Source organism: Acinonyx jubatus, chromosome B1 (genome assembly GCF_027475565.1).
Source record: "Acinonyx jubatus isolate Ajub_Pintada_27869175 chromosome B1, VMU_Ajub_asm_v1.0, whole genome shotgun sequence".
NCBI lineage: Eukaryota > Metazoa > Chordata > Mammalia > Carnivora > Felidae > Acinonyx > Acinonyx jubatus.
The window spans coordinates 14,812,696-14,825,105 of NC_069382.1; the positions used below are offsets into that span (position 1 = coordinate 14,812,696).

The 12,410-nt window shown below is 42.6% G+C and overlaps 1 protein-coding gene and 1 long non-coding RNA gene across 10 annotated transcripts in view; one reads left to right on the forward strand and one right to left on the reverse strand.

The window, feature by feature from the left end:
* Positions 1–4,670, reverse strand: part of IRF2 (interferon regulatory factor 2) — a 90,554-nt gene extending 85,884 nt beyond the window's left edge. The window contains exon 1 of the mRNA XM_027077094.2: positions 4,539–4,670. The gene's annotated coding sequence lies outside the window, so the exon portion shown is untranslated. The remainder of the gene's footprint in view (positions 1–4,538) is intronic.
* On the forward strand, positions 89–7,715 carry LOC106979325 (uncharacterized). 9 transcript variants are annotated; one of them, XR_008295830.1, is made up of 4 exons: positions 89–241; positions 1,379–2,388; positions 5,367–5,571; positions 6,843–7,715. It is a non-coding gene; the product is annotated as an uncharacterized LOC106979325 (long non-coding RNA). The 9 variants fall into 9 exon arrangements; XR_008295829.1 differs by lacking the exon at positions 89–241 and adding an exon at positions 265–385; XR_003426611.2 differs by lacking the exon at positions 1,379–2,388 and having other exon boundaries at positions 112–241.
* Positions 7,716–12,410: the final 4,695 nt, after the last annotated feature.

Genomic DNA, 12,410 nt, shown 5'->3' on the forward strand with positions numbered 1-12,410 from the left:
CTCCCTCCCTCGCCTCCCCCCTCCGCCCTCCTCCCTCCGCCCTTCCTCCCCAGTGTTTGTTTCAAGCTTGTGCAACCCGGAGGTGGAGGCGGAGGGAGGGCGCGAGCGGCCGGGCCGGGAGGTGCGGAAGTTCGCCGCGGCTGTTCATTGGCAGGCCGAGCCGCTTTCATCATTTCTCGGAAAAGTCAATTTCATTTTCACTTCCCCACGGCGCGGCGGCGGGAGCAACAAGCGGCTGCTCGTGAGTCTGCCGTTGGCACACCGGGACGCTCACACTCGCCGCGCTCACACTCGAGGCGGGGTGGGGGGACGTGGGGGTCCCGGGGCGACCGGGAGCCCGCTTCGTTTCAGGGCCGAAGCTCGCGGCTGTAGGAGAGGAAAGCAGGTACCCGACCCTCCCTCCATCCTCAGGGTTACCTGAAGGTTGGGAAGGAAGGAGGAGGAGGGAGGCAGGGGGAGCCAAGGGGCTCTTGCCAGCCTGTTGGTGGGGCAGGTGTCAGTGGTGTTTAGCACCGCTGTGTTCAGAGCGGATGAAAATTCATTCTGCAACACTGCCCGCCTCAAAGGAATAAAAGGAACTGACGAGACAGCAGTACTTAGATATTAATTCAAGAACTGGGCCGAGCGAGGACTTGGCGACCTTAACCTTATTTGAACCCTCATCAGTGGTTGAGGGTGGAACCATTTGAAGGATGCTGCCATCTCGGGCACCACCTGGCGCTCTGTTTGGGGGCGATAAGGAAGGCCTTCCCCTAGTCCGTCAACAGCAGCACACTCCAGACTGAGTTCTCGCCAGTGCAACAGAAGTTACCTAATGCAGGATGAGATGCGCGAGGGTGTGAATTAATTGTATTTCAAGATGTCTTCATCGTGGCTGGTCCAGGAGAGAAGCTTTATACTGTGGCACTTCCAGCCAGATTCAAATCCGGCCTCTTTTAACTTATTAGCTGGGCATGCTCCCTCTTGTTGCATAACCTAAGACCTTAGTTTTCAATGCTGTGAAATGGGGATAAATGATAAAATGCAAGAATACAGGTACAGCACCTGTCACCTTCAGGGTGTGTTAGTTCAGACTAATACAGTTCATTTGGGACCTACCACTTTTGGGGACGTTGCTTTAAAGTTTATTTATTTTGAGGAGGGGGGGAGGGAGGGAGAAAGACCGAGTGGGGGGAGGGTCAGAGAGAGGCGGTGCAGAGGATTCCAAGAGAGCAGGCTTGGTGCTGACAGCAGAACAATCCATGAGATCGTGACCTGAGCCAAAGTCAGACGCTTAACCCGCTGAGCCACCCAGGCGCCGAGGAGGGGTGGGGGTAGGGGGGGTCCTTTGCTTTAAAAGCATCAATTCTCATCTAATTATACCTGTTTCTTCCCCCAGGTGCAGTTTAATCAGCTTCTCCCAAACTGATCTAACAAAGAAAGACCCTTCCTGGGAGGCCATAGTTATGTACAGGCAAACACTTTTCTAAAAACATAACTCCAACATCCCTCTTTGCCACAGAAGTATTGAGTTCTAGGGACTGGAAAAAGAAAGCATCTGAAGACGCCTGTGTGGTTAGGAGACAGCCAGCCGAGTGTTTAGGATTCTGTCTTCTACGTGATCTCAGCAATAGATACACACATTCCTTCTCATCCTCTCGCCTCTAATACCATCTGCCATAGCTACTCGCTTTCCTATTTCACATAACAGTGACCACGACAGGCAGTTGGAGTCGTCCTATACAAAGTCTGTAGGGCGGTTGTCACTCTTTGCCCACCTACAGACCCAAGTTAAAAACCCCAGCATCCATTCAATCGGTAGCATCCTGCTGGCTTGTTACTACTCCCAAATCCGGACCTGGCCCTCCCCATCTGCCCTGTATTGCCTTCATTCAGTGATGAACCCGCCTCCAGCTGTGCTCCCAGGTTGTGCTCCTCCGGGCTAGCAGCCACACTACTGTCCAATTAAGTAGAAAATCAACTCCAGATAAAGCGCGTTCCAACCCTAACTCCACCCCTCAAAAACCTCTCCCAGCCTTCAGAATAAAATCCGTATTATTTAACAAAACATATAAAATCAGTATAATCTGGCACCAAAGTCCTTTCCCAGCCCCATCTCCTGCTCCAGGGCCCCACAAGCCCTTGGCAAACCAGCTGCCACTCCTGGTTGTGAAACAACAGAGCCATCCTCTTGTTTGTTGTTTTATGCTGAGCATGGTGCCCTGCACGCAGGCGCTCAAATAAATGCTTGTGAATGAATAATTCCTTGCCCTTTTGTTCCTCATGAAATATTTTAGACTCCATCAGAGTCTTTTATTAACATGCGGTGACCGATACTCGTTGTACAGAATGCCGAAGAGTTGAAAGAAAAACATAAGCCACCTGGAATCTCAGCGGTCGGGAACTGAGGTGCTGATGTTTTTATGTATTTCCTTCTCGTAATTTTTCTAAAGGGCTGTTTCCAGCCTTCACCGACTCAGTCTCTCTGTGCCATGTAGCAGTGCCCATCCAGGTGCCTGGGTGACTTCCCTCTGTCCTGTTCTATTTCCTGGCTGGCTCCTCTTCTGCGGCCAGCCCCCTAAAGTACGGTGTTTCCAGACATTCCATCCTAAACCCTTCTATTTTCTCATTCCGCGTGCTTTCTCTTTGAGTGCTCTCACTCATGCCCACAGCTTCAGATATCTCTATTTGGTAATAGCTCCAAAGTGTATAGCTTCTGACGTCTGGGTGATTTACCTCCTAGATGTTCCTCGGGTTCAACAAATCATGCATGCATGTCTAAAACTAAACTCATCACATCTTTCCCGACAACCTTGTATATGTGTCACCTCACTGACCCTCCAGGAAACTGACAGAGATCACTGACTCCTGCCTTTCCTGAGCCCCCCCTGGAGCTCCCTGAGGCATGGGTACTGTTTCCAATTTTTCAGGCCCTTAGACACATAAAGCATAGAATGAATTTCACTCAGTTCTTATGACCTTGATGATGTATCACTGCAGACAAAAGTTTAAATACGCCCCCAAAGTCCACATGGTATTGATATACACAGTCAGGAAATATTTCTCAGCTCTTTGATGAGATACATACAGTCACAAACCTCTGTGGAAAAGGGATCGATATAGCGAAATGCAACCTTTCTGAAAGTCTCTGAAAAAAGTAACCTTTGCCATACTGAAGAACTCTGACCAAACACCTAGGTCTAATGCAAAAACCACCGTTCAAGCAATCTTCTATAATGAAACCAGAGTGATCTCCTGAGTGAGGCATGTTAATATTTCACCGGTGGAATAGAACCTCCTAAAAGAAGATCCACCTGCACGCATTAGGAGTAATTTCTCTTCAAGGAAGTTAAGTAAGAGCAGTGATCAGCTGGACACATAGTGATTGATCTCTCCTTTCAAATGGGTTTTTAATTTATTTTTCTACCAAGAATAGTTTCATAAAATAATCATTCAAGTAACATACTTTATTAAGTGCCCACAAACTTTTCACAGCACTGGGACTACAGCACTGAACCCAAACCATTGGAAACCTCTGCCTCCCAGGAAGGTCTCTTAGAGTCTAGTAAATTGGCATGTTAGTTTCCACTATATCATCCCAGTATCCCAGCATCACCTCCACCTATCATCACAGCTTTTAGAACTGTATATTAGAGTTAAGAACATGGAATATGATGGCTTACTCACTAAAGTGTTGAGTATGTTTGGGATCAAATCAGTAGCCCATGATCCATCTGTCAATTGATGTCCCAATTTTCTCCACCATATCACTGATCCCACTCTGTCCTGGCTACAGAGGCTCTCCTCCACGGTGTTATTCAGGGGATTATAAAATCCTAGGAAATGAGTGTTCCACACTTGCAAGAGCAGTTGGCTCATACAGACCCATAGACTACAGTTCTGCGCTCCAAAAAGTATTATTGTGAAGTCTACACTGAATAAATATACAGTCAAGTTAGATTTTAGTTGAGACAGAACGGTAAGGACATTGAAAAAGCCTTCTATCAAAGTTCAAGGATCAGAGCATCAAATCGGAGAAATTCTTGACTATTACCTCACGTAATTGTTCCTCCCATGTTACTGGAAACTCCGAAATGAGGTTCATTTTATTGCAATTATTCTCTGAAAATCATGAATTTAAATTGGGCCATATATTGCCCATTCCTTCGTAATAAATATTAATTTTGTCCTGCTCTGATGAAGTCAGGGAAAAAATATTCCTTAAAATTGCCAGGGTGTGTGTGTGTATCTGTGTGTGTATCGGGGGGGGGGGGGGGAGATTTTCTTGTCTAGAAGGAAAGCTTACAATTTTGAAAACTTCCTAAATTGTTTTTTGCTAAAACGTCTCTGTTCCATCCCAAATAGCTTTGAAATATCCATTACTATATCCAAATGATAAAGTAGTACTTTCCTTTTTTAAACTCGGAAGGAAAAGGTGTCCAAAGCTCTGCCTTGAAGTTCTTTAGAAAGAACTACTATAATAGTTTCAAGTATTAAAAATATTTTGAACAAATACATTTCAAATTTTTAACATAAATTCAGCAAACCACAAGATTCACTGGGTCCGGATCATTTGGCGAATTTTCTGTTAGTTTCCTCTCTTTCTCTGCAAGTTCCTCACAGCCTGTGAAGCTCGATGCCAGTGTGTTCTCTTTCTCCCCAAACTTCCTAGCGTCGCGAATGACGCACTTTCACTGTTTGACAATGTTTGGAAGTTTGCCAGTCAGAAAGACAGAAGAGTGTCATAAAACAAAGGATTGAGAGTATTTTTAAGTCTCTGACTTCCTTGGGGAAAACAAAAAAAAAAGTCATCTCCACTAAATCCAAAAGTACATGACAATTCACACGGGCTCCTGGTGCTGCCTCCTTAGCCTCTGATGTGAGTCGGTGACATTTCCCGCCCATGTGTGCCCAGCCCTGCCATGCCCCCGGTACTGAGAGCTGCCGTGAAGGAAGTAGGAACAAGACGAGCCCTGGCTCTCCCGGACCTTACATTCCAGTGGGGGTGACGTCAACAGACAAACCAACCAATAACATAGTTACAGATTTGTATTGGTGTTCTGAAGGAAATAAGCAAGAGCTCCCCCTGAAAACACTGGCAGAATCTAGGTGGTCAGGGAAGGTTCCCCTGAGAAAATGGCTTGAAGGTATTCGTTTCCTGGGGTTGCCATTACAAAGGACCATACACTGGGCAACTTAAATAACAGCACTGTATTGTCTCACAGTTAGGAAGCTGGTAGTTCGAGATCCAGGTGTCACAGGGTCGGTTCCTTGTGAGGCCGAGGGAGGGATTTGCTCCATGCCTCCTGCCTTCCGGTGCTTTGCCAGGACTCTTGGGCCTTCTTTGGCTTGCAAATGATCTCTGATCTCTGCTTCATCTTCGCCAGGTGTTCTCTGGGGAATGCACCTGAGTCCAAACTTCTTTTTATCAGGACACCAGTCATTGGATTCGGGGCCCACCCTACTCCAGGATGATCTCATCTTCAATTACATCGGCAAGGACCTGTTTCCACATAAGGTCGCATTTTGAGTACTGAAGGTTATGACTTCCACAAATGAATGGAGTGGCGGACACAATTCAACACGTAACAGGTACCAATTATGCGCTGAAGCCGTTGGGCAGAGGTAAGAGTGGGGGACTAAGGCCCTAAGAAGCAAAAGGGTCTGGCATATTCTGGGAATGGAAGGAATGTTGACTTCAGAGTTATAAATGAGGGAAAGAAGGCCCTGGGCAGAGGCAAGGTGAGCAGACACCAGATGGAGAAGTTTGGACTTTATTCTGCCATCAATGGGACGCTTTCCACAGGTTCTGTGGTTTTAAAAGGTCATGTTATAAATTTCCCGATTGTCGCCTCAACAGTGAAATGCAAGGATTTCGTAATTTGTTGGTTTCTAAGGAGAATTTACAACTGTTTTCTCATTGCCCTCTCCCTTATATGTTGAATTTGCTAAGGAGATACAACATATTTATGATCTCTGAAACAGTTTTGTCTTTTTATATTCACTTTTAATTCCTCAGTTAAAATATTTATTTCCTGTTATGGGGCGCCTGGGTGGCTCAGTTGGTTGAGTCCGACTCTTGATTTCAGCTCAGGTCTTGACCTCATGTTCATAGGATTGAGCCCCACATCGGGCTCCATGCTGCCAGCACTGAATCTGCTTGGGATTCTCTCTCCTTTTCTGTCTGGCCCTGTCTCTCTGTCTCTCTCTCTCAAAATAAATAATATAAACATTTTTTAAAAAGCAAAAAAATATTTATTTCCTGTTAACTTTCTCTCTGATTTTCATCTGCAAAAATAAAATAAGTTTTTTCTTCATTCTCTTTACCCTTCAAGAAACTTCCCTTAAGGAAGAGGGAAAAAGAGAAGAAATATTCAACTGAGGTAATTTCCTCAGACTGTTTTGAGTGAACAGTGATCATTTTCAGAGGTTCAGTCACCACAAAATCAATATTCATTCCAAAGTTCAGTGGCTCCAAACGTATTCAAGTTTTTTGATTTCCAAAAATTTTCAGATCTTTTTCTTCTGTCAGAAACTCCATGTGTAAAACTGAATTTTTGTTGGCAGAACAATCAGCATAAGTAAAACTCCATGGTTTGCCTTGAACGTTTTGTAAGTTGAAAGCAAATGTTGGTTTAAACAGCCCATCACATATTTTCTCAACCTCAAACTGTGGATCTTGGTTTCTGCACTACTCCCTCCTTGATGACCGAAAAAGGTCCACTTTTTTCTGTTTTACATATTGAGGTTCTGGGTAAGATTCCACTTAGGGAAAAGGTTCTGTTGCTTTAAAAAAAAATTTTTTTTTTTTCATTTAAAAACTAAGCCACAAAAACTGGCTGTTCGTTTTATTTCATTTTCAGACAACTGGAGATAAGAAAGAAAACACAACCAACCATGAGTGGAAAGGCGTTCAGACCGAAGGAGAGAAAGAAATACGGATACCAAGCGACAGAGGTGGTTGTACGCATTGATAGAGTGGAACCAGCCACATGAGAGGTACCCACATATAAGGTCATCATCAACGTGCTCAATTGTCTCCCGTTTTTCTTTGTTTCTCTTTCCCATCTTTGATAAGAACTTCTTATCTTTGCAGTGATGCAGAACCAACAGAATCATGACCTCTTGTTTCCATGTATGCAGTTGAGGTCATGCTTTTATGACACCTTTGGGCAAAACCTTTTCCCTCATTGAGAAACTGGAGAAACATTACTGCAGTCCCGTCATCTTTCACAAGACTGATCCGTGTGTTCCCACATACAAACTGTTCCTTTTGTTGGTATTTTTGCTTATGATGAACTTAAGATAAATAGGATAGTAGGAAATATTTGTGCCGCGTTGAGGGTAAAAAGAAAATGTTTTTTTTAAATGTTTATTTTTGCGAGAGAGAGAGACAGACAGAGTGTGAGCAGGGGAAGGGCAGAGAGAGAGGGAGACGCAGAATGCGAAGCAGGCTCCCGGCTCTGAGCTGTCAGCACAGAGCCCAACGGCGAGATCGTGACCCGAGCCAGAGTCAGAAGCTTACCCGACTGAGCCACCCAGCTCCCTAATGTTTTATATGCACAGTATAACCACCCCAAAGATATCTTTATTAAATAAGACCAAACAGAACCACATCGAAACATTAACAGTGGTTGTCTCTGAGTGATGGAACTATGGCTAATTTTTTTCCTGTGGAAAAATTAACATTTTTAAGAATAGATTTTACTTTTATTAAAGTAATATTTTAAATAATATTTAATAGGCAATTCCAGAGAATTATTTCTTGATATATGATCTTTATATAAATAACTTGTAAGTTTTAGCTAGCATAGTACTTCAAAAAAGAAAGCACTGATTAATAGACCTTATATTTTACACTACAGTCTTTTAAGAATTTTTGAACTATGTCTCTTTAAGTTACACGGAAGATGATTCTTCCTACAAATGTTATGTAGTTTCTCCTAATCTTTTATTTTATCAAAACATTCATTTTTAAAAACACATCTGTGTGGCCAACAGGCACATGAAAAGATGCTCAACGTCGCTCCTCATCAGGGAAATACAAATCAAAACCACACTCAGATATCACCTCACGCCAGTCAGGGTGGCCAAAATGAACAAATCAGGAGACTATAGATGCTGGCGAGGATGTGGAGACACGGGAACCCTCTTGCACTGTTGGTGGGAATGCAAACTGGTGCAGCCGCTCTGGAAAACAGTGTGGAGGTTCCTCAAAAAATTAAAAATAGATCCACCCTATGACCCAGCAATAGCACTGCTAGGAATTTACCCAAGGGATACAGGACTGCTGATGCATAGGGGCACTTGTACCCCAATGTTTATAGCAGCGCTTTCAACAATAGCCAAATTATGGAAAGAGCCTAAATGTCCATCAGCTGATGAATGGCTAAAGAAGTGTGGTTTATATACACAATGGAATACTACTTGGCAATGAGAAAGAATGAAATATGGCCTTTTGTAGCAACATGGATGGAACTGGAGAGTGTGATGCTAAGTGAAATAAGCCATACAGAAAAAGACAGATACCATATGTTTTCACTCTTATGTGGATCCTGAGAAACTTACCAGAAGACCATGGGGGAGGGAAAAAAAAAAGGTTAGAGAGGGAGGGAGCCAAAACATAAGAGACTCTTAAAAACCGAGAACAAACTGAGGGTTGATGGGTCGTGGGAGGGAGGGGAGGGTGGGTGACGGGTATTGAGGAGGGCACCTGTTGGGATGAGCACTGGGTGTTGTATGGAAACCAATTTGACAATAAATTTCATATTAAAAAAAAAAGAAATCTAAAAACACATCTGTGTTTTTATCTTAGTTCAAACATTGACTCTCCGAATGAACATGTAAAAACAAACTTATAAATCACTGTGTGTCCAGATCAATAGCTATTCATAAGTAATACATCTCATGATCATTAATATTTAAATAAACTTTGGCTTTGATTCACATTATGTTTTAAATATGCTATTTGAGAAAGAAAACGAATTAAGAGAAATCTATAACAACTAAAGTATCTTCTCTATAAGTTTTTATTTCACTTATATGCAGATTTCAGTTAGTGTATTGTTAGCAATCAAATTCAAATTCTTAGATCTCAAATATGAATGGGGACTCTAAGAAAAATATCCAACTTTTGTGTTAAATTTGTTCTTTTTGCATTTCGTCTTTCTGGCACTTTCATATTTAGTCATCCTATTTCCTATTCTGCTTGCTCAGTTTCCACATACGAGCAGATCAGCAGAAGGGGAGAGAAAACATCTCATTTGAGGGCAGTGAAGGAAAGAATCACTGTTCCTTTTTCTTTCCCTCCCCCTGCCCACCACACACACACACACACACACACACACACACGCACACACAGTAGAGAAGGGTTCTCTGCATACAGATGCTCATTTGGAACTCAGAAATATTTTACCACAGAAAAAATAAGAAACTATAACAATGTAAGTATACCGTTTACCTTCATTCTGGGTTAAAATAAGAATTTGTGGGCTGGCCTGGGAATCCAGTCTTGTAACATTATACCCATGGGAAATTTTCGTTCTGAAATCTAAATAGCTGTTTTCCAAGGAAATTGTTAGAGCGCATTGGACTGGGTAGGTCTAGGACCACCTGCCCTCTGCAGGGCTGCGCTCTGCAATTTGGAAGACACCAGGAGGAAAGAGGCGTGGTTCCTGATCTCAAGGCCTGTGCTGGCTACACTGGGAGACAGGGCCCACAATGAAATGATTATTTCAAGACAGAAATGCTATGTGGCTCTGCTCCCAGGTAACATTTTAATACATTTATTTACCTGTTTGTTCAGCAAACAGGTCCAGCGTGCCTCTTGACTCTAATTATCTCTCTCGTTTTTATATTTTACATGCTGTTTTCTAATATAAGTATTACATGATTATAGTAGAATATTTGAGCAATACAGACCTATTTGTGGTGACAAAACTGGAAAGGGCTTGACTCTCTATCGGTAACTAAATGATTGAATAGACCATAGTTGATCCATTCTAGGGGATGTTATGCACAAATAAAAAAGAACACATTAAAACTTTCTGGAGACTGGAATGTGTTTTAAAGAATGAAAACCAGGATGCAAAGCAGTGTTCCTATTAGGATCTCAGTTTTGCAAAGACAACAGTGACCCCCTCGTCCCCCCCAAAAAATGTTTGAATTCAAAAGGATAAAGGTATATATACAAAGCTGTTGATACTGGTCACCTTGAGGACAAGAGGGTTACTAATTTTTTCTTAATCTTTGTATGGAGAAAAAAATGGTAATTTTAAAATGAAAATCTGGAAATACAGAGCAGTTTAAAGAGAAAAATTAAAATCACTTTGATTTCGGATTTCTGTTTTGTTAAGGTAGTGTGTATGTGTGTGTGTGTGTTTGTGTGTGTGTGAACTACCCTGGATAATTAATTATAAATAGATTTTCTCTTGACTGTCACTCCAAGGGCCTTCTGCCAAAAGGGCTTTAATCCAAAGCCACCAATAGACCCACACTGGAGACACTTTTAAGCAGGCAGTCACATCAGTTCCCTTTGGGATCTGCCTACTCTCCCTGTGGGAATGGCCCATCTTAGCCCTTTCTGTATGTCTCTCCTCCCTAAATGGAAAGGAAGATACATAAAAATGTGGGAATAAAGGGTGTTGTCCTCACTCCAGCATGAGCCCTACTCTCATTAAGGGTTCTCCGGTTTATACTGATGAACCCTCCAACATCATCTTAAAGAACCAGCATGGCTTCCCACCAGGCCGGCTGGAGGTACTCACAGGAAGGAAGCAAGCAAGTAATGGAGTCTGGCCCACTAAATACATTTTAAGAAAATCCTGTATTCATTTCTGCTCAATACTACTTGTAAGTCCATGATACTAATTCAGTGGCCTCAGAAAAAGTGAATCGCTTAGTCCAGTTTTCTCTGTACTTCTGAAGGATTATTCACCAGGAGATAGGTGTCCATTGTATCAACATGACACTTTCATCAGCCCAAAAATGAACAATTCCAGATAGTAGACAACAAAGCATAGCCAAGACTACCAAAGGAAAGGCTCAGAAGACTTCCAGAGGTAGTAGGATTTGAGCTGTACCTTAAAGAATAGATTAAAAATAGAGTGATTAAAAGTGTGTGTGTGTGTGTGTGTGTGTGTGTGTGTGTGTGTGGTTAATAGCTGGCTTTAAAAAGCCTTGACAGAAGCTTTCAGACTTTAAAATGTCCTCTCATCCCACAGAGAACACCCATCTAACAAACTCATCTGGTCCTATAGTCCAAGCTAGCTTTGTGTTTAAACCAAAGGAATTGTATTGAATTGCACATTAAATGTATTGGTAGAGTTAGGAAATTAGCCTTTTCCATCAAAAATTAGAGATGGGGGTGGGGAGGAAGACTCCTAGATCCTACATGTGGAAGAAACATGTGTATTTACTAAGATCTCTAAGTCAGATCTTCAGCCTCTAAAACTGTAGATGGAAAACTGTTTTCTTGCGATACTTTAACTGATTCCTTAGAAATGAAAGAGAAAAGTTAAAGTCACTGATCAGTGCCTGGAGACGTGAATTTCTTGGATCCTCTTAGGGCACGCAGCAGGAGGGAGGCTGATACGATGATGGAGGTGAACCTATTCATTGTCATGTTCAGGACGTAGAGAAGAGTCCCCTCAACCTATTTGTCAACTCAGCATGCCACTCACAAGTCACTTTGATTATAAGTCTGTGTCTTCCATGATACCAAACAGCTGGTAGAAACCAAAGAAGAAAATAGCTAATGTCCAGATGTTTAGCCTGTGCTCATGCAGGCAAACACCTGTGCACCAACCTAGTATTTCTATCCAGATGTGTGATGCTGTGTGCTCTGATCCTCCCACTATATGCTTTATTTCTTCCCATTAGCCAACATGAAGCCCAAATTAGGTTAAAATTCAATTTACCTCCAAGTTTAGGCTTTAATTAAACAAAATAAAGGAATTCTAGGAATCCATAATATGGTGAGTCATGCTTTCTGTGATAAAAATGTGAAAGACTCCTAAGTTTAGAAGAGCAGAGTAAGGACATACCCACCCAACCACCTTCTGTCAAAATCCACCAAGAAATTTCAGGGAGAATAGGTAACAGAAATGTATATCCATCACTAGGAAACTAAGTGGTATCCGTACCCACAACATATAAACAGATTTTGGAAAGAGGAATAACAAAGAGCAAGGAGCAAAGTCCAAGCAAAGAGAAGGAACATTAGACCTTAACGCCTGCAAAGAGAGTTGGAGGGATCTCTATGGGAAGTGAGCTCATTTTCCATACAGAACCCAGAAAAGATACCGGAACAGGAAAAAACTGGGCAGGGGCAGCAGGATTAAATTAAAAGTCCAAATAAGGAGCAGTTAGATCCCTACAGTCATCCACCCTTATGTCACCAAACAGTGACATATAGACAGCCTCAGCAGAAA